Here is a 22,017-nt window from a genome sequence, read left to right on the forward strand (position 1 = left end):
TGATCTTACACTCAGACTAAAAAATATTCCATCGCTGCCCCTTATCCTCAACACGATATTCTTGCACCCGCTGCACCATTAATGATGGATATGCTTCCGCGGCTTCAAAACTCGCAATAACTTTTTCATCATCTTCAAATTTCTCACTAGACGTGTCAACATTTTTCTCTTCATCACTCGCAGACATGTATCCTTCTTCTGTGAGGAGAACCCTCCTCTCATTAGGACACTCAAACTTCTTATGCCCCCTACCACCACACCTGAAGCACACAATATCACAGGTACGGACGTTAGAAGCACGAGATGATTCAACCTTGGATTGAGATACTTCCTTGGTAACCGGCTTAGAATCTGACTTGAAACCGCTATTACGACCACCCTCTCTCTGAAAATTACGCTGCACCGAGTTCGATAATTTATCATGACCGACACGATGTTGACTTGCTGCTCCGCTCGAATGGCATGGTGTAATAATCCCTGTAATCCATTGTATTCTACTACATCGACACGGTCTCATATCTCTGATTTCAGACCATGCATGAACCGTGCCGTTGTAGCTTCTTCAAGTTCCTCTACCCCTGTACGAATCAATAATATTTCCATCTCCTTATAATACTCCTCAACACTAGAGTCACCTTGTCAAAGCTGTTGCAAGACTGTGTACAAGGTCCTAGTGAAGTGCTCTGGAACAAAACGTCTCTTCATGATACTCTTCATCTGACTCCAAGTCTCCGGACGTCCTCCCGCGCGACATAGTTGGTTCCACCATATTAAAGCATAGCCCGTGATCTCAATAGATGCAACACGAACCTTTTTCTCCTTGGTGTACCGTTGTACATCAAAAATCTGATCCACGCGCATCTCCCACTCCAAATAATCATCCGGGTTGTCTTTGCCGCTAAAGGACGGTATGGAAATTTTTATTCTTCCAATACCATCATCTTCGTAGGCGCGCCGCGGACGTTCATGTCCTCCCCCATGGTGTAGGCCACCTCCATGATGGTTATAAGCACGCCGTACAGGCTCATAATAGCTACCACCCCCCTCAGACTGATGGTCTTCAAGCTCACCATTGTTGCGAACTTGTTCGCCTACCCGCTGTCCGGATAATTGCCGATGACGACGCGGTGCAGCAGACCCATCACTAGGTGGTGAACGTGGTCTCAATCGATGAACGGCCTTGGTCAAATCAGCAATTTTTTCCCAGACTTTCCTCAACCTTGTCAATGCGCCTCCCCACTAGATTTAGCACATAGTCATGAGTTGCCTCCAATCCTAGCACGATAGCCGGCGCAACACTCGGATCCTAGGTGGGCAAGGGCAGCTCGTCTTCCACATCTCCTTCATGTGCACCATGCACACTTGAATTTGATTTCTGTGAATTCACCATTGTAGCAACTCAAGTAGATCAACTGAAGAACCAAAGAGAAAAAAAGTTTGTACCGTGATCAACCTTGCTCTGAATACCACCTGATGAGACCCGACTAGATGACGAGCCGTTTGTTGGCCCAATCTTTCACGGTGCTCAACGAAATAGCAAGAACATCGACGAACGATCGTTGCAACAACAGCGTGGGTCGAAGTAGTAGAGTGGCTCTTCGGATCAAGCAAAAACGCGAGAAGACCAAAGGACAAAAACTTGAGCAAGAATTTGATCGGATCAAATCCTATACATATAGCAGCTCCAAAATCCCTCAAGGATCAGCAAACAACATAGATATTTGGCGCATCCAACCTGATGCTTTTCTCCATAATTTTCCACTCAAAAAAAATTGCGCCCTGTACAAGGCCGAGGCCTGCCTATTTTATAGGCAAAACTAAACCTGAACCAACCGACCTAACAAACAAGCTAAAAAGATACGGACTCTTGTCTCTTTCCTATTCTAACTAATCATGATTTAATTAATTAAGTATCCGGCAACGCTGATCACAAAAATCCAAAACCGACTAGTACTCAAGGAACGTACGTATGTTAAAGCTAAATCAACATGGTTTAGACTCCTTTATGTTGCCTTGGGGCTTCGGCCTTCACGTCCTAGTACTCCACGACCAATACAAAAGAAACTGCATGGTGTTCTGAAGGTTGGTTTGATCTCTTGCTTTTCTGGTTGTGTCGAGGACACCTCAATACTGAAACCTCCAATCTGCAGTATACATGGAATAGCACGGTCTATGGTCACATCACTCTTAGTCCAGGACTCCCTCAACGATAACCGGCAGGAGCCTTAGGGTTGTCTTTAATTATTGTATGACCTATGAGTCAATCACTAAGTGCCATGTAATTGCTTTAGTTTATTGCTATACGTTAGCAATAGTTGTAGAAGCAATAGTTGGCGAGACGACCCCGACGCTACGATGGAGATCAAGGTATCGTGCCGGAGACGATGGAGATCATGCCAATGCTTTGGAGATGGAGATCAAAAGCACAAGATGATGATGGCCATATCATGTCACATATTTTGATTGCATGTGATGTTTATCCTTTATGCATCTTATTTTGCTTAGAATGGTGGTAGCACTATAAGATGATCCCTTCACTTAATTTCAAGACAAAAGTGTTCTCCTTGAGTATGCACTATTGCCAAACATCGACGTTTCGAAGCACCTCGTGATGATCGGGTGTGATAGACTCTACGTTCACATACAATGAGTGTAAGCCAGTTTTGCACATGCAGAATACTTGGGTTAAACTTGGCGAGCCTAGCATGTACAAACATGATCTCAGAACACTGGAGGCTAAAATGTCAAACGTGAGTTATATAGTAGATATGATCAACATAGAGATGTTCACCATTGAAGACTACCCCATCTCGCGTGATGATCGGATGTTGGTTAGTTGATTTGGATCATGCATCCTTAGACAACTTGAGGGATGTCGATTTAAGTGGGAGTTCATTAGTAATTTGATTATTTGAACTAAGATTTATCATGAACTTAGTCTTAATAATTTTTGCATATCTATGTTGTAGATCAATGGAGCGTGCTTCCGTTCCCTTGAATTTTAATGTGTTCCTACAGAAAGCTAAGTTGAAAGATGATGGTAGCAACTACATGGGTTGGGTCCGTAACTTGAGAATTATCCTCATTGCTGCATAGGAGAATTATGTCCTTGATGCACCGCTAGGTGACAGACCTGCTGCAGGAGCTGATATAGATATATGAATGTCTGGAAGGCTCGATCTGATGACTACTCAATAGTTCAGTGTGCCATGCTTTACAGCTTATAACCGGGACTTCAAAGACGTTTTGAACGCCAAGGAGCATATGAGATGTTCCAAGAGCTGAAGTTGATATTTCAAGCTAATGCCCGGGTTGAGAGATATGAAGTCTCCCACAAGTTCTATAGCTATAAGATGGAGGAGAACAGTCTTGTTAGTGAACACATACTCACAATGTCTGGGTATCATAACCACTTGACCCAGCTGGGAATTGATCTTCCAGTTGAGAGTGTTATTGATAGAGTTCTTCAGTCACTGCCACCAAGCTACAAAGGCTTTGTGATGACCTATAATATGCAAGGGATGACAAAAATGATTCCTGAGCTCTTCGCGATGCTGAAATTAGCGAAGGAGTATCAAGTGTTGATGGTTAACAAGACCACTAGTTTCAAGAAAATGGCAAGGGAAAGAAAGGGAACTTAAAGAAGAATGGCAAGGAAGTTGCCGCTCCCGTGAAGAAGCCCAAAGCTGGACCCAAGCCTGAAACTGACTGCTTCTACTTCAAAGGAAATGGTCATTGGAAGCAGAACTGCCCCAAATACTTGGTGGATAAGAAGGACGGCAAAGTGAACAAAGATATATTTGATATACATGTTATCAATGTGTACCTTACTAATGCTCGTAGTAGCGCCTGGCTATTTGATACTAGTTCGGTTGCTCATATTTGTAACTCGAAACAGGAGCTATGGAATGATATGTCCCCAACGTATCTATAATTTATTATTGTTCCATGCTATTATATTACCCCTTTTGGATGTTTATGGGCTTTATTTTACACATTTATATCATTTTTGGGACTAACCTACTAACCTGAGGCCCAACCCGTATTGCTGTTTTTTTGCCTATTTCAGTATTTCGAAGAAAAGGAATATCAAACGGAGTCCAAACGGAATGAAACCTTCGGGAGTGTGATTTTTGGAACGAACGTGATCCAGAGGACTTGGAGTGCAAGTCAAGAAGCAGCCGAGGCGGCCACGAGAGGGTAGGGCTCGCCCCCCTATAGGGCGCGCCCCCCTATCTCGTGGGCCCCTCGGGCGGCCACCGACGTACTTCTTCCTCCTATATAAGCCTACGTACCCTGAAAACATCCAGGGGCCAACGAAACACAATTTCCACCGCCGTAACCTTATGTATCCGCGAGATTCCATCTTGGAGCCTTCACCGGCACTCTGCCGAAGGGGGGATCGACCACGGAGGGCTTCTACATCAACACCATAGCCCCTCCGATGAGTTGTGAGTAGTTTACCACAGACCTTCGAGTCCAGCGTTATTAGCTAGATGACTTCTTCTCTCTTTTTTTGGATCTCAATACAATGTTCTCCCCCTCTCTTGTGGAGTTTTATTCGATGTAAACTCTTTTTACGGTGTGTTTGTCGAGATCCGATGAATTGTGGGTTTATGATCAAGTTTATCTATGAGAAATATTTGAATCTCCTTTGAATTCTTTTATGTATGATTGAGTTATCTTTGCAAGTCTCTTCGAATTATCAGTTTGGTTTGGCCTACTAGATTGATCTTCCTTGCCATGGGAGAAGTGCTTAGCTTTGGGTTCAACCTTGCGGTGTCCTTACCCAGTGACAGAAAGGGTTGCAAGGCATGTATTGTATTGTTGCCATCGAGGATAAAAAGATGGGGTTTATATCATATTGCATGAGTTTATCCCTCTACATCATGTCATCTTGCTTAATGCGTTACTCTGTTCTTATGAACTTAATGCTCTAGATGCAGGCAGGAGTCGGTCGATCTGTGGAGTAATAGTAGTAGATGCAGGCAGGAGTCGGTCTACTTGTAGAGGACGTGATGCCTATATACATGATCATGCCTAGATAATCTCATAATTATTCGCTTTTCTATCAATTGCTCGACAGTAATTTGTTCACCCACCGTAATACTTATGCTATCTTGAGAGAAGCCTCTAGTGAAACCTATGGCCCCCGGGTCTATCTCTTATCATATTTGCTTCCAATCTTTTTTTATTTGCATCTTTACTTTTTGCATCTATCTTATAAAATACCAAAAATATATTTATCTTATCATACTATCTCTATTAGATCTCACTTTCGCAAGTGGCCGTGAAGGGATTGACAACCCCTTTTTTGCGTTGGTTGCGAGTTCTTTGTTTATTTGTGTAGGTGAGTTGGACTTTTTAGGAGCCTCCTATTGGATTGATACCTTGGTTCTCAAAAACTAAGGGAAATACTTACGCTACTATTGCTGCATCACCCTTTCCTCTTCAAGGAAAACCAACGCAAGCTCAAGACGTAGCAAGAAGGATTTCTGGCGCCGTTGCCGAGGAGGCTTCCACCAAGTCAAGTCAAGATTCGACCTCCCGCCAACGTGCGATTTCTAGCGCCGTTGCCGGGGAGGTCTTCGCTCAAGTCAAGAGATACCAAGTACCCATCACAAACTCATCTCCCTCGCATTTACATTATTTGCCATTTGCCTCTCATTTTCCTCTCCCCCGCTTCACCCTTGCCGTTTTATTCGCCCTCTCTTTCCCAATCTCCTCCTCTCTTTCGCTTGCCTTTTTCTGTTTGCTTGTTTCTTAGACCTTTTACATTGTCGTCATGGCTAGCTCAGTTTTTATCCCTTCGTCTCCCGACTTTGAAGTTCTCCACTTCAAGCAAAGACAAGGTGAAAATTTAAAAGGTGCTTGGTATAGGATGTTAGAATCTTATCGTAGTTGTGCTTTAGAAGGAGATTTCAAGATTTTAATTCGCAATTTTTACATTGGGTTAACCTTACCCCACAAACAACTCCTTGATGTTGCCGCAAAAGGGGAATTTATTGAAACTGATCCTAGTTCCGCTTATGAAATTTTAGAGGGGATAGTAGGAGTACTTCCCCGACAAGAAAGATCATCTTTATCTCTTGAAGGAACCCAAATTTTAGAGAAACTTCTTGAATTGCAAAAACTTGTTGAACCTTTTAAGAATATTGTTGGGAGTATCAACCGCATGAATAATTTGATCACACTTTACAATAAGCGGTTGGATGCCTTAGATCATAGGATCTCTGAGCATGAAGGGAAATGCAAAGAGCCTCCCGGACTTGAGCATAACCCCATTAAAAAGATGAGTGCCAAAGATGGCACTACTTAGATCTATCTTCGCTTTTATGCCTAGCTAGGGGCGTTAAACGATAGTGCTAGTTGGGAGGCAACCCAATTTTCTTTGTGTTTTTTGTTTTTGTTCCTGTTTAGTAATAAATCTTGCATCCACCTTCTGTTTAGATGTGTTTTTATCTTTTAATTAGTGTTTGTGCCAAGTAGAACCTATAGGATAACCTATGATGATAGTTGATTTGATTCTGCTGAAAAACAGAAACTTTGCGAGCATGAATTTAGTTTTGTTAAATCACAGAAACGTGCTTTTGCGTTGATTCTTTTTGCTTCTGATCAATAGAAAAAATTTCCAGGACTTCCTATTTGGGTAGGATTTTTATAGTTCCAGAAGTTTGCGTTAGTTACAAATTGCTACAGACTGTTCTGTTTTTGACAGATTCTGTTTTTCGTGTGTTGTTTGCTTATTTTGATGCATCTATGGCTGTAAAATAGTTTATAAACCATAGAGAAGTTGGAATACAGTAGGTTTAACACCAAAATAAATAAAGAATGAGTTCATTACAATACCTTATGTGGTGGTTTTGTTTTCTTTCACTAACGGAGCTTATAAGATTTCCTGTTGAGTTTTGTGTTGTGAAGTTTTCAAGTTTTGGGTAAAGCTTTTATGGACTATGGAATAAGGAGTGGCAAGAGCCTAAGCTTGGGGATGCCCATGGCACCCCAAGATATTCAAGGATAGCCAAAAGCCTAAGCTTGGGGATGCCCAGCGAAGGCATCCCCTCTTTCGTCTTTGTTCATTGGTAACTTTACATGGAGCTATATTTTTATTCGCCACATGATATGTGTTTTGCTTGGAGCATCGTGTATTATATTAGTCTTTGCTTTTTAGTTTACCACAATCATCCTTGCTGTACACACCTTTTGGGAGAAGCCTACTTGATTAGGATTTGCTAGAATACTCTATGTGCTTCACTTATATCTTTTGAGCTTGATAGTTTTTGCTCTAGTGCTTCACTTATATTTTTTAGACCACGGTGGTGACTTAATTTTGAAGAAATTGCTAATCTCTCATGCTTCACTTATATCTTGTTGAGAGTCTTTTAGAACAGCATGGTATTTTCTATGGTTATAAAGTTGGTCCTAGAATGATGAGCATCCAAGTTGGGTATAATAAAAACTATCATAGAAAGCAATTGGATGCTATGATCAATTTGATGCTTGATAATTGTTTTGAGATATGGAGGTAGTGATATTAAAGTCATGCTAGTTGAGGTGATTATGAAAAATACTTGTGTTGAGTGTTGTGATTCCCGTAGCATGCACGTATGGTGAACCGCTTTGTGATGAAGTTGGAGCACAATTTTATTTTTTGATTGCCTTCCTTATGAGTGGCGGTCGGGGACGAGCGATGGTCTTTTCCTACCAATCTATCCCCCTAGGAGCATGCGCGTTGTACTTTTGTTTTTGATGACTTCTAGATTTTTGCAACAAGTACATGAGTTCTTTTGACTAATGTTGAGTCCATGGATTATACGCACCTCACCCTTCCACCATTGCTAGCCTCTCTTGTGCCGCACAACTCTCGCCAGTACCATACACCCACTATATACCTTCCTCAAAACAGCCACCATACCTACCTATTATGGCATTTCCATAGCCATTCCGAGATATATTGCCATGCAACTTTACACCGTTCCGTTCATATGACACGCATTACTTTTGTCATATTGCTTTTTGCATGATCATGTAGTTGACATTGTATTTTTGGCAAGGCCACCTTCATAATTTTCATACATGTCACTCTTGATTCATTGCATATCCCGGTACACCGCCGGAGGCATTCATATAGAGTCATATCTTGTTCTTGCTTTGAGTTGTAATTCTTGAGTTGTAAATCCATAAAAGTGTGATGATCTTCATTATTAGAGCATTGTCCTAGTGAGGAAAGGATGATGAAGACTATGATTCCCCCAGAAGTCGGGAGGAGACTTCGGACTTTACAAAAAGAGAAAAAAAGAAAAAAGAAAAGGCCAAAAAAAGGCCAAAGAAAAAAAAGAAAAAAAAAGAGAAAAAGAAAAAGGAAAAAATAAAATGAGAGAAAAAGAGAGAAGGGACAATGCTACTATCTCTTTTTCCACACTTGTGCTTCAAAGTAGCACCATGATCTTCATGATAGAGAGTCTCATATGTTGTCACTTTCATATACTAGTGGGAATTTTTCATTATAGAACTTGGCTTGTATATTCCAATGATGGGCTTCCTCAAACTGCCCTAGGTCTTCGTGAGCAAGCGAGTTGGATGCACACCCACTTAGTTTCTTTTGTTGAGCTTTCATATATTTGTAGCTCTAGTGCGTCCGTTGCATGGCAATCCCTACTCACTCACATTGATATCTATTAATGGGCATCTCCATAGCCCGTTGATACGCCTAGTTGATGTGAGACTATCTTCTCCTTTTTGTCTTCTCCACAACCACCATTCTACACCACATATAGTGCTATGTCCATGGCTCACGCTCATGTATTGCGTGAAAGTTGAAAGAGTTTGAGATTATTAAAGTGTGAAACAATTGCTTGGCTTGTCATCGGAGTTGTGCATGATTAAATACTTTGTGTGATGAAGATAGAGCAACAGTCAGACTATATGATTTTGTAGGGATAACTTTCTTTGGCCATGTTATTTTGAGAAGACATGATTACTTTGATTAGTATGCTTGAAGTATCACCATTTTCATGTTAATATGAACTTTTATTTTGTATCATTTGGATCTGAACATTCATGCCACAATAAAGAAAATTACATTGAGAATTATGCTAGGTAGCATTCCACATCAAAAATTCCTTTTTTATCATTTACCTACTCGAGGACGAGCAGGAATTAAGCTTGGGGATGCTTGATACGTCTCCAACGTATCTATAATTTTTGATTGTTCCATGCTATTATATTACTCCTTTTGGATGTTTATGGGCTTTATTTTACACATTTATATCATTTTTGGGACTAACCTACTAACCGGAGGCCCAGCCCGTATTGCTGTTTTTTTGCCTATTTCAGTATTTTGAAGAAAAGTAATATCAAACGGAGTCCAAACGGAATGACACCTTCGGGAGCGTGATTTTTGGAACGAACGTGATCCAGAGGACTTGGAGTGCAAGTCAAGAAGCAGTCGAGGCGGCCACGAGAGGGTAGGGCGCCCCCCCTATAGGGCGCGCCCCCTGTCTCGTGGGGCCCTCGAGCGGCCACCGACGTACTTCTTCCTCCTATATAAGCCTACGTACCCCGAAAACATCCAGGGAGCCAACTAAACACAATTTCCACCACCGTAACCTTCTGTATCCGCGAGATCCCATCTTGGAGCCTTCGCTGGCGCTCTGCCGGAGGGGGGATCGACCACGGAGGGCTTCTACATCAACACCATAGCCCCTCTAATGAGTTGTGAGTAGTTTACCACAGACCTTCGGGTCCATAATTATTAGCTAGATGGCTTCTTTTCTCTTTTTTTGGATCTCAATACAATGTTCTCCCCCTCTCTTGTGGAGATCTATTTGATGTAAACTCTTTTTGCGGTGTGTTTGTCGAGATCCGATGAATTGTGGGTTTATGATCAAGTTTATCTATGAGAAATATTTGAATCTCCTCTGAATTCTTTTATGTATGATTGAGTTATCTTTGCAAGTCTCTTTGAATTATCAGTTTGGTTTGGCCTACTAGATTGATCTTTCTTGCCATGGGAGAAGTGCTTAGCTCTGGGTTCAATCTTGCGGTGTCCTTACCCAGTGACAGAAAGGGTTGCAAGGCATGTATTGTATTGTTGCCATCGAGGATAAAAAGATGGGGTTTATATCATATTGCATGAGTTTATCCCTCTACATCATGTCATCTTGCTTAATGCGTTACTCTGTTCTTATGAACTTAATACTCTAGATGCAGGCATGAGTCGGTCGATGTGTGGAGTAATAGTAGTAGATGCAGGCAGGAGTCGGTCTACTTGTTGCGTACGTGATGCCTATATACATGATCATGCCTAGATAATCTCATAATTATTCGCTTTTCTATCAGTTACTCGACAGTAATTTGTTCACGCACCGTAATACTTATGCTATCTTGAGAGAAGCCTCTAGTGAAACCTATGGCCCCCGGGTCTATCTCTTATCATATTTGCTTCCAATCTACTTTTATTTGCATCTTTACTTTTTGCATCTATCTTATAAAATACCAAAAATATATTTATCTTATCATACTATCTCTATTAGATCTCACTTTCGCAAGTGGCCGTGAAGGGATTGACAACCCCTTTATTGCGTTGGTTGCGAGTTCTTTGTTTGTTTGTGTAGGTGCGTGGGACTTTTGAGGAGCCTCCTACTGGATTGATACATTGGTTCTCAAAAACTGAGGGAAATACTTACGCTACTATTGCTGCATCACCCTTTCCTCTTCAAGGAAAACCAATGCAAGCTCAAGACGTAGCATGGAATAAATGAAGATTGGCTAGGGACGAGGTGACGATGCGCATCGGCAATGGTTCCAAGGTCGATGTGATCGCCGTCGGCACGCTACCTCTACATCTACCTGCAGGATTAGTTTTAGACCTCAATAATTGTTATTTGGTGCTAGCGTTGAGCATGAACATTATATCTGGATCTTGTTTATTGTGAGCTGATTATTCATTTAAGTCAGAGAATAACGTTTTTTCTATTTATATGAGTAATATCTTTTATGGTCACGCACCTTTGATGAATGGTCTATTCTTGTTGAATCTCGATCATAGTGATACATATATTCATAATATTGATGCCAAAAGATGCGAAGTTGATAATGATAGTGCAACATACTTGTGTCACTGCCATTTAGGTCATATTGGTGTAAAGCGCATGAAGAAACTCTATGCGGATGGACTTTTGGAATCACTTGATTATGAATCATTTGATACTTGCAAACCATGCCTCATGGGTAAGATCACTAAAACTCAGTTCTCCAGAACAATGGAGCGAGCTGGTGACTTATTGGAAATAATACATATGTATGCGGTCCAATGAGTGTTGAGGCACGCGACGGGTATTGTTATTTTCTAACCTTCACAAATGATTTGAGTAGGTATGGGTATATCTACTTGATGAAACACAAGTCCGAAACATTTGAAAAGTTCAAAGAATTTCAGAGTGAAGTGGAGAATCATTGTAACAAGAAAATAATGTTTCTACGATCTGATCGCGGAGGCGAATATTTGAGTTACCAGTTTGGCCTTCATATAAAACAATGTGGAATTGTTTCACAACTCACGCCACCTGGAACACCACAACATAATGGTGTCTCCGGATGTCGTAACCATACTTTATTAGATATGGTACATTCTGTGATGTCTCTTACCAATTTGCCTTTATCATTTTGGGGTTATGCATTAGAGACAATCGCATTCACGTTAAATACGACACTGTCTAAATCCGTTGAGATGACAATGTATGAACTATGGTTTGGCAAGAAACCTAAGATGTCGTTTCTTAAAGTTTGGGGATGCGACAATTATGTCAGAAGGCTTCAGCCTGATAAGCTCGAACCCAAATCAAAGAAGTGCGTCTTCATAGGATACCCTAAAGAAACTATTGTGTACACCTTCTACCACATATCTGCAGGCAAGATCTTTGTTGCTAAGAATGGATCATTTCTAGAGAAGGAGCTTCTCTCGAAAGAAGTGAGTGGGAGGAAAGTAGAACTTGATGAGGTAATTGTACCTTCTCTCGAATTGGAAAGTAGCACATTAGAGAAAACCGTTCCCGTGATGCCTACACCAGCTAGAGAGGAAGCTAATGATGATGATCATGAAACTTTAGATCAAGTTACTACTAAATCTCGTAGGTCGACCAGAACACATACCGCACGAGAGTGGTACAGTAATCCTATCCTGGAAGTCATGCCATTAGACAACGGCGAACCGATGAACTACGAAGAAGCTATGATGAGCCCAGATTCCAACAAATGGCTTGAGGCCATGAAATATGAGATAGGGTCCATGTATGATAACAAAGTATGGACTTTGGTGGACTTGCCCGATGATCGGCAAGCCATTGAGAATAAATGGATCTTCAAGAAGAAGAGAGATGCGGATGGTAATATGACTATCTATAAAGCTCGACTTGTCGTGAAAGGTTTTCAACAAGTTCAAGGGGTTGACTACGATGAGATTTTCTCATCCATAGAGATGCTTATGTCTGTCCGAATCATGTTAGCAATTTCCGCATTTTATGATCATGAAATCTGGCAAATGGATGTCAAAACTGCATTCCTTAACGGGTTTCTTAAAGAAGAGTTATATATGATGCAACCAAAAGGTTTTTTCGATCCTAATGGTGCTAACAAAGTGTTCAAGCTCCAACGATCCATTTATGGACTGGTGCAAGCATCTCGGAGTTGGAATATATGCTTTGATGATGTGATCAAAGCATATGGTTTTATACAGACTTATGGAGAAGCCTGAATTTACAAAGAAAGTGAGTGGGAGCTCTGTAGCATTCCTGATATTATATGTGGATGACATATTATTGATTGGAAATGATATAGAATATCTGGATAGCATAAAAGGATACGTGAATAAGAATTTTTCAATGGAAGACCTCGGTGAAGCTACTTATATATTGGGCATCAAGATCTATAGGGATAGATCGAGATACTTAATAGGACTTTTAGAAAACACATACCTTGACAAAGTTCTGAAGAAGTTCAAAATGGACAGTCGAAGAAAGGGTTCTTGCCCATGTTACATGGTGTGAAATTGAGTCAGACTCAAAGCCCGACCACAGTAGAAGATAGAGAGAAAATGGAAGTCATTCCATACGCCTCAGCCATGTGTTCTCTTGTGTATGACATGCTCTGTACCAGACCTGATATTGTTTGGCAGGGAGGTACCAAAGTAATCTAGGAGTGGATCACTAGACAACGGTCAAGAATATCCCGAAGTACCTGAAAAGGACCAAGGATATGTTTCACGTTTATGGAGGTGACGAAGAGCTCGTCGTAAAGGGTTACGTCGATTCTAGCTTCGACACAGATCTGAATGACTCTGTGTCACAAACCGGATACATATTTATATTGAATTGTGGAGCTGTTAGTTGGTGCAGTTCCAAGAAGAGTGTCAGGCCGGATCTACGTGTGAAGCGGAGTACATAGCTGCTTCGGAAGCAGCGCATGAAGGAGTCTGGATGAAGGAGTTCATATCCGATATGGGTGTTATACCCAGTGCATCGGGTCCAATGGCAATCTTTTGTGACAACATTGGAGAATTTTCCTTAGCGAAGGGATCCAGGTTTCACAAGAGAACTGAACACAGCAAGAGACGCTTCAACTCCATTCGTGAAAAAGGTCAAGGATGGAGACATAGAAATTTGCAAAGTACATACGGATCTGAATGTAGCAGACCCGCTTAATAAACCTCTTCTGCGACAAAACATGATCAATACCAAGACTCCATGGGTGTTAGATTCATTACTATGTAATCTAGATTATTGACTCTAGTGCAAGTGGGAGACTATTGGAAATATGCCCTAGAGGCAATAATAAAGTGGTTATTATTATATTTCCTTAATCACGATGAAGGTTTATTATTCGTGCTAGAGTTGTATTGATTGGAAACTTAAATACATGTCTGAATACATAAGCAAATACCATGTCCCTTGTATGCCTCTACTAAACTAGCTCCTTGATCAAAATATGGTTAGGTTTCCTGACCATAGACATGAGTTGTCATTTGATAACGTGATCACTTCATTAGGAGAATGATGTGATGGACAAGACCCATCCATTAGCTTAGCATATGATCGTTCAGTTTATTGCTACAACTTTCTTAATGTCAAATACATATTCCTTCGACCATGAGATCATGCAACTCTCGGATACCGGAGGAATACCTTGTGTGCTATCAAATGTCACAACGTAACTCGGTAATCTTAAATATACTCTATAGGTATCTCCAAAGGTGTTTGTTGAGTTGGTACGGATCGAGATTGGGATTTGCCACTCCATGTATCGGAGAGATATCTCTGGGCCCTCTCGGTAATACAACATCAAAAGAAGCTTGCAAGCAAAGGGACCAAGGAGTTAGTTACGAGATGATGTATTACAGAACAAGTAAAGAGACTTGCCGGTAACGAGATAGAACTAGGTATGAAGATACCGATGATCGAATCTCGGGCAAGTAGCATACCGACAGACAAAGGGAACTACGTATATTGTAACAAAGGTTCGGCCGATAAAGATATTTGTACAATATGTAGGAACCAATATGGGCATCCAGGTCCCGCTATTATTTATTGACCGGAGAAGCGTCTCAGTCATGTCTACATCATTCTTGAACTCGTAGGGTCCGCACGCTTAACATTCGTTGACGATATAGTATTATATGAGTTATGTATGTGATACGTCTCCAACGTATCTATAATTTTTTATTGTTCCATACTATTATATATTCTGTTTTGGATGTTTTATATGCATTAATATGCTATTTTATATTATTTTTGGGACTGTCCTATTAACCTAGAGCCCAGTGCCAGTTTCTATTTTTTCCTTGTTTTTGAGCTCCGCCGAAAAGGAATACTAAACGGAGTCCAAACGGAATAAAACTTCACTATTATTTTTCTTGGACAAGAAGGCACCCAGGAGACTCGGAGTTTAAGTCAGAAGAGCCACGAGGCGGCGACAAGGGTGGAGGGCACGCCTAGGGGGGTAGGGCGCGCCCCCTACCTTGTGGGCTCCTCGTGACCCCCCTGACCTAGTTCTGCCTCCTATATATTCACACATATTCCCAAACCGCCAGAAGCATCCACGAAAACACTTTTCCACCGCCGCAACCTTCTGTTCCCGTGAGACCCCATCTTGGGACCTTTTCCGGCATCCTGCCGGAGGGGGATTCGATCACAGAGGGCATCTACATCAACTCTATTCCCCTTCCGATGAAGCATGAGTAGTCCACCTCAGACCTACGGGTCCATAGCTAGTAGCTAGTGACACGTCTCCAACGTATATATAATTTTTGCTTCTTCCATGCTGTTATATTATCATTCTTGGATGTTTTACAATTATTTTATAGCCATTTTATATCATTTTTTGGTACTAATCTATTGACATAGTACCAAGTGCCAGTTGCTGTCTTCTGCATGTTTTTTTACATCGCAGGAAATCAATATCAGACGGAGTCCAAATGCCACGAAGCTTTACGATGATTTTTTATGGACCAAAAGGAAGAAGTTGGGCCCTGGTTGCACCTGGGGGGAGTCTCGGGGAGGGGACAACCCACTAGGGCGCGCCAACAGGCCTAGGCGCGCCCTAGTGGGTTGTGCCCACCTCGGGTGCCCCACGGACCGCCTGTTTGCTCTATAAATACCCCAATATTCCAGAAACCCTAGGGGAGTGGACGAAATATTGATCTAGCCATTGCAGAGTCCAGAACCACTAGATCCAATCTAGACACCATCACGGAGGGGTTCACCACTTCCATTGGTGCATCTTCGATGATGCGTGAGTAGTTCGTTGTAGACCTTCGGGTCTGTAGTTAGTAGCTAGATGGCTTCCTCTCTCTCTCTCTCTCTCTCTCTCTCTCTTGATTATCAATACAATGGTCTCTTGGAGATCCATATGATATAAGTCTTTTGGCAGTGTGTTTGTTGGATCCGATGAACTTTGAGTTTATGATCAGATCTATGTTTTTATCCATGAAAGTTATTTGAGTCTTCTTTGATCTCTTATATGCATGATTGCTTATAACCTCGTATTTCTTCTCCGATATTTGAGTTTTGTTTGGCCAGCTTGATCTACTTATTTTGCAATGGGAAGAGGTGCTTTGAAGTGGGTTCGATCTTATGGTGCTTGATCCCAGTGACAGAAAGGGAACCGACACATATGTATCGTTGCTACTAACGATAACAAGATGAGATATATATCTGCTGCAATAGATAAACGTATCTCGTCTACATCATGTCATCATTCTTATTGCATTACTCCATTTTCTGATGAACTTAACATGCTTGCATGCTGGATAGCGGTCGATGTGTGGAGTAATAGTAGTAGATGCAGGCACGAGTCGGTCTACTAATCTTGGACTTGATGCCTATATAATGATCATTGCCTGGATATCATCATGATTATTTGAAGTTCTATCAATTGCCCAACAGTAATTGTTTTCCCACCATTTGCTATTTTCTCGAGAGAAGCCACTAGTGAAACCTACGGCCCCTGGGTCTCTTTTCATCATATTTGCCTTTGCGATCTATTTTCTCTTGCATTTATTTTCAGATCTATTAAACCAAAAATACAAAAATACCTTGCTGCAATTTATTTGTTCCGCGATCTATTTATCCTATCTACCACTTTTTACCTCACGTCCTTTGCCTATCTTGAGGCGCCGTACCCCGAAAGGGATTGACAACCCCTTTTAACACATCGGGTTGCGAGGTGCTGTTATTTGTGTGCAGGGGCTGTTTACATTGTGTTGCTTGGTTCTCCTACTGGTTTGATAACCTTGGTTTCATATCTGAGGGAAATACCTACCGCTGCTATGCTGCATCATCCCATCCTCTTTGGGGAAATACCGGCGTAGCTTCAAGCGACATCAAAAGGAATTTCTGGCGCCGTTGTCGGGGAGGATCTTCTACATAACCAGGTTCCTAATCACAAATCTAATCTCATTAAAATTTACATTATTCGCCATTTGCCTCTCGTTTTCCTCTCCCCCGCTTCACAAAAATTTGTCATTTTATTTGCTCTCTTTTTCGTTCGCCGTTTTCTCGTCAGATCTCTTCTTTGCTTGTGTGCCATGTGTCTTTTATTTGCTTGCATCTTTGCTCGCTAAATATCTCTTGATATGGATCCTCATCCACTTGCTAATCTTTTTAAGAGATCCAATTGTCATGAACAAATTTCTAGTGATTTGAGTACACTAGATTATCTTTATGAAGTTTCGCTTGAGATTCGTGAATCTGAAAATTATGATGAAGAAATTTATGAAGTGATTCATGATAGCTGTTTGAATGAAAAGCATGATTGCAATGATTTTTGTGCTAATAATATGCAATACCCCAAGCTTGGGGATGCTAATTTTGCTATGTCTACTACTTCTTGCAATGATCATGATTGGGGTGATTCTTCGTATGATCTTGAAAATTGATTTAAGCCCCATGATGCATATGAGATTGATAATAATGTTTGCAATATTATTGAAAGTGGGTTTGGAAGAGTGTCAACTTTAGATCCCACATATTTGGAGAATGTTCAATCTTATGAATTTTATAGAAGTGGGTTTGGAGAGGTCATGACTTTAGTTAATGTTAATCCCACTATTTTGGAAGAGTGTCAACTTTGCATGCATGTGGATCATGTTGAGCATATGTTATGTGATAGCTATTTTGTTGAATTTTCTTATTATCCTACATGTAATCATTATGAGAGAGGAAAATATGATGGTAGAAATTTTCATGTTACTAAATGACCTCTTGTTATGTTGAGATCGTCAATGTTTTATTCCTCTTCTTTGCATATGTTAGATGTTTCTTGTCTTGATAATTTGTTTGCTTATAAAATTCCTATGCATAGGAAGTATGTTAGACTTAAATGTCTTTTTCATGTGTTTCATGATGCTCTCTTTGTGTTTCAATTCTTATCTTTCGTATGAGAGTTGTTGAAATCTTATGCCTAGCTAGGGGCGTAAAACGATAGCATTTGTTGGGAGGCAACCCAATGAATAAAATTTATTTTGTCTTTTTGCTTTCTATTCTTGAGTGTTAGAACAATTATACTACTATTATGATTGTGTTTTTTGTGTTTTAATTAGTGTTTGTGCCAAGTAAAGCCTTTAGGATCTTCTGGGGTGATAGTTGTTTGATCTTGCTGAAAAAGACATAAACTTTGTGCTCACGAAAATAATTTTCGTAAGTCATAGAAAAGAGCTTTTGCCCTAATTTGTTTTGAAGAAGATTAATATACAAATTACGCTGATCGTCCTAATTTGGTAGAATTTTTGAAGTTCCATAAGTATTCGAAGGTTCCAGATTAATACAAACTGTTCTGTTTTGACAGATTCTGTTTTCTTTGTGTTGTGTGCTTATTTTGATGGCTCTATGGTTTTCTTTGATGAGATTTTGCCATAGAAAAGTTGGAATACGGTAGATATAATACAAAAACAAAATAAGAATTGGTTTTACACATCACTTTTAGTAGTGGTTTGCTTTCTTTTACTAACGGATCTCACTAGGGTTTTGTTGAGTTTTGTGTGATTGAAGTTTTCAAGTTTTGGGTTATCTTACGATGGATGAAAGAAGGATAGAAGAGCCTAAGCTTGGGGATGCCCCGACATCCCAAGCTATTATCCAAGAATGAGCAACCAACTAATCTTGGGGATGCCCCCGAGTGGCATCCCCTCTTTCTTCTAACGACCATCGGTATTTTACTCGAGGCTATATTTTTATTCGTCACATGATATGTGTTTTGCTTGGAGCGTCTTGTATGATATGTGTCTTTTCTTGTTTTATTTTGTGTTTTAAGTCATCAATTCTTACTGGACACACCTATTTGAGAGAGCCAAAATTATGTCATGACTTGTTAGAATTGCTCTCTATGCTTCACTTAAATTTTTATGAGCAATGGACTTGCTCTAGTGCTTCACTTATCTCTTTTTGAGCACGGTGTGCTTAGTATTTTTGAAGAAATGCTCTCGTGCTTCACTTAGATTTATTTAAGAGTTAGTAAAATTTTGAAGAAATTCTCTCTTGCTTCACTTAAATTATTTTGAGAGAAATAAAATATGTTATGCTCATGATCTTCAGTTATATTTGTTTGAGCTTATGAAAAGCAACACATGAAAATTAGTCCCAAAGTGATATATATCCAAGAAGGATAAAGAAAGAAAAAAATGTCATGAAGATCATTGAACAGAACTAACTTGATTCTTAGTAATAGTTTTGAGATATGATGATGTGATATGTGAGTTATGTTGATGAGTAATTGTGCTCTAGTAAGAATATTGGTGTTAAGGTTTGTGATTCCCTATGCATGCACGGAAGTCAATAATCATGCAATGAAAATTATATCCTACTTGTGGTGCATTATTCGGTGTTAATTATGCTTAATGCTTGCTTATGGGATTATTAGTTTCTTGGTTGGTCGCTTCTCAATCTTTCTGCTAGCCTTCATTTTGCACCAAGTATGACCTCTACTTGTGCGTCCAAAATCCTTTAAACCAGTTTTGCCACGTGAGTCCACTATATCTACCTATATGCGGTATTCTTTTGTCATTCTAAGTAAATTTGCATGTGCCATCTCTAATTTTCAAAATAGACTTCTCTTTTGTGTGTTTGTTTCGCTCGCGAAACGGTAACGGGTGGCTAATATTTTCCATGATGGATGTGTTATTCTCACGATGAGTGTTTATTCACTTGTCATTGCACGAAAGTAAGGCAAAGGTATTAGGGATGCCCAGTCCCAAAATGCAAAAATGAATTTACTTTATGTTGTCAAATAATAAATTTCTTGGAAACTATTGGTATGGAGGGCAACCGTGGATACGGCTAGCCATGGAAAGTGAAAGTATGGTGGAAAAAGGAATAAACTTCATTTTCTGTTTGGGAACCAGCTATGATATATCTAGCATGGAAAGTGTTGGGAACTCTGAGTCGTTTTCGTTGGTGGGATGGATACACCTCCCAAAATGTTTTTATCTCTAATATTTCGCTTTGAGCTCTGGCACCTCTACAAATCCCTACTCCCCTCTGCGAAGGGCCTTTCTTTTACTTTATGCAACTTTTATTTTTGAAATTGAGTCTCCATCCTCTCTTATAAAAGCACCAACTAGGAGGCAATATGATCGTACTTAAGTATTGGGTGTAGCTAATATTCGAATGTGTTTCATGAATGGCTCAATGTTTGAGCACGATGGCCTAGGGATAACTTGTTTTAGCATCGATATTTTGAAAGGCATGGTTGCTTGTTGATATGCTTGAGTATCTAAATTATTATGTCAAAGCTAGACTATTGCTTTGAATCACATAAAAGTCTATATGTCCATGCTATAAAGAAAAGAATGTGATGAACATGTAAGGCAGCATTCCACATCAAAAATTCTGTTTTTATCACTTACCTACTCGAGGACGAGCAGGAGTTAAGCTTGGGGATGCTGATACATCTCCAACGTATCTATAATTTTTGATTGTTCCATGCTGTTATATTTATCATTCTTGGATGTTTTACAATCATTTTATAGTCATTTTATATCATTTTTGGTACTAACCTATTGACATAGTGCCAAGTGCCAGTTGCTGTTTTCTGCATGTTTTTTACATCGCAGGAAATCAATATCAGACGGAGTCCAAATGCCATGAAGCTTTACGATGATTTTTTATGGCCCAAAAGGAAGAAGTTGGGCCCTGGTTGCACCTGGGGGGAGTCCCGAGGAGGGGACAACCCACCAGGGCGCGCCAGGAGGCCCAAGCGCGCCCTGGTGGGTCGTGCCCACCTCGGGTGCCCCCTGGACTACCTCTTTGCTCTATAAATACCCCAATATTCCAGAAACCCTAGGGGAGTCGACGAAATATTGATCCAGCCGCCGCAGAGTCCAGAACCACCAGATCCAATCTAGACACCATCACGGAGGCGTTCACCACTTCCATTGGTGCCTCTCTAATGATGCATGATTAGTTCGTTGTAGACCTTTGGGTCCATAGTTAGTAACTAGATGGCTTCCGCTCTCTCTCTTGATTATCAATACAATGGTCTCTTGGAGATCCATATGATGTAAGTCTTTTGGCGGTGTGTTTGTTGGGATCCGATGAACTTTGAGTTTATGATCAGATCTATGTTTTATCCATGAAAGTTATTTGAGTCTTCTTTGATCTCTTATATGCATGATTGCTTATAGCCTTGTATTTCTTCTCCGATATTTGGGTTTTGTTTGGCCAACTTGATCTATTTATCTTGCAATGGGAAGAGGTGCTTTGTAGTGGGTTCGATCTTACGGTGCTTGATCCCAGTGACAGAAAGGGAACCAACACGTATGTATTGTTGCTACTAAGGATAACAAGATGAGATCTATATCTGCCGCAATAGATAATCCGATCTCGTCTACAGCATGTCTCGTTCTTATTGCATTACTCCGTTTTCTCATCAACTTAATACACTAGATGCATGCTGGATAGCGGTCGTTGTGTGGAGTAATAGTAGTAGAAGCAGGCAGGAGTCGGTCTACTAATCTTGGACGTGATGCCTATATAATGATCATTGCCTGGATATCGTCATGATTATTTGAAGTTCTATCAATTGCCAAACAGTAATTGTTTTCTCACCATTTGCTATTTTTCTCGAGAGAAGCCACTAGTGAAACCTACGACCCCCAGGTCTCTTTTCATCATATTTGCCTTTGCGATCTATTTTCTCTTGCATTTATTTTTAGATCTATTAAACCAAAAATACAAAAATGCCTTGCTGCAATTTATTTGTTCTGCGATCTATTTATCCTATCTACCACTTTTTACCTCACGTCCTTTGCCTATCTTGAGGCGCCGTACCCCGAAAGGGATTGACAACCCCTTTAACACGTTGGGTTGCGAGGTGTTGTTATTTGTGTGCAGGGTCTATTTACGTTGTGTTGCTTGGTTCTCCTACTGGTTCGATAACCTTGGTTTCATATCTAAGGGAAATACCTATCGCCGCTGTGCTGCATCATCCCTTCCTCTTTGAGGAAATATCGGCATAGCTTCAAGCGAT

This window comes from Triticum dicoccoides, chromosome 5B (assembly GCF_002162155.2).
Source record: "Triticum dicoccoides isolate Atlit2015 ecotype Zavitan chromosome 5B, WEW_v2.0, whole genome shotgun sequence".
NCBI classification, from domain to species: Eukaryota; Viridiplantae; Streptophyta; class Magnoliopsida; order Poales; family Poaceae; genus Triticum; species Triticum dicoccoides.